We start from the raw sequence: 1,289 nt of genomic DNA on the forward strand, positions 1-1,289 counted from the left end.
TTGTAAGAAATCCTCTCCAGCTCTTTTAAGTTTCTTCAGTTTTGTCATTTAAAGTGAAACTAGATGTATAACTGGAGCCTCACTTATGCAAATGGTGAGGCTCCAGTTCGACATCTAGTTTCACTTTATATGACAGAAGTACGTCAGACTGCGCCGGACTGGGGGATCACTTCCGGTTATTTTTACCATCTTAAACATTTGAAATCCTCCCCTAGGCAATTGTGACACTTCATCTTGGCTCCACCTAGGACACTCTTCAATCTTCCATCACTTCTCTCTTCTCCCGCAACACTCTCGTCTGTCGGCAGTATGTGGCGTCTTTGCAAAACCACCGATCTCACCACAGTAACGGGTTTTGGCAAGAGCGGAGGAGACTGCCTGGCCCGAACAGGGATCGAACCCACGCCCTTGGCGTTATTAGCACCACGCTCTAACCAACTGAGCTAACAGGCCTCGTACCCGCTGTCTTCGCTGTGCTGCAAAAAATGGAATTGAGAGAAATTTATTTTGTCCTTCTTTGAGTAGGAAGCCGTGCGATTCAGTGTACGGGCTTTCTCGTGCTGTTTAATGGTTCTTGTATCCCAAATCCTACACTGGCCTGAAGTGCCCCCCCATTTCACAGCATTTTTCAGCTGATTTCAAATGTACCTAAAGGAGAAGCATTATTGAAGACCATCAATTACCAAGAGCTTTTGTCAAAGGTTTTGGTGGTCACTTTTAATGACCACAGAGAGCTATGACCTCGGATTTACATCTCATCCAAAAGACGGCGCCTTTTTACCTCACAGCGTCTCCGTCACTATACTGGGGCATTGGGACCCGCACAGACCTCAGGGTGAGTGCCCCACCGCTGGCTCCATTAACACCGCTTCCAGCTGTAAGCTTTGCTTTTCCCTGTAGGTCACCCTCATCCGGGTACTGACCTGGCTCACAGCTTCTAAGCTTCAGAGGGTTTTCAGTTGCGAGTTGAAACGGGATGCAAGTGATGGAGCCGCTCGCTGCAAAAGCCACTGCGTTGGCCGGGAATCGAACCCGGGCCTCCCGCGTGGCAGGCGAGAATTCTACCACTGAACCACCAATGCACGCTGTAAGGGTCTCCAAAAAAGACGCTTTTTTACCACTCTGTACTGGATGTTGGGTCCCAAGGGAACTTCTGGACGAGTGAGAATTTTCTGCTATCAAAATTTGGTTTCGGAGACTTTTGGCAGCCTACAGATGCAGCCATTCAAAATGCACGGGCGATACCGCATTATTTTGCGGTACGCTGTACGCAGTCTACCGCAAGCTAC

At 48.8% G+C, this 1,289-nt stretch overlaps 1 non-coding gene across 1 annotated transcript; it reads right to left on the reverse strand.

Moving 5' to 3' along the window:
* Positions 1-379: 379 nt before the first annotated feature.
* Positions 380-453, reverse strand: trnai-aau (transfer RNA isoleucine (anticodon AAU)). Its single transcript has one exon. It is a non-coding gene; the product is annotated as a tRNA-Ile (tRNA).
* Between the last annotated feature and the right edge of the window lie 836 nt (positions 454-1,289).

Source organism: Atractosteus spatula (genome assembly GCF_055471065.1).
Source record: "Atractosteus spatula isolate fAtrSpa1 chromosome 17 unlocalized genomic scaffold, fAtrSpa1.hap1 SUPER_17_unloc_3, whole genome shotgun sequence".
NCBI lineage: Eukaryota > Metazoa > Chordata > Actinopteri > Semionotiformes > Lepisosteidae > Atractosteus > Atractosteus spatula.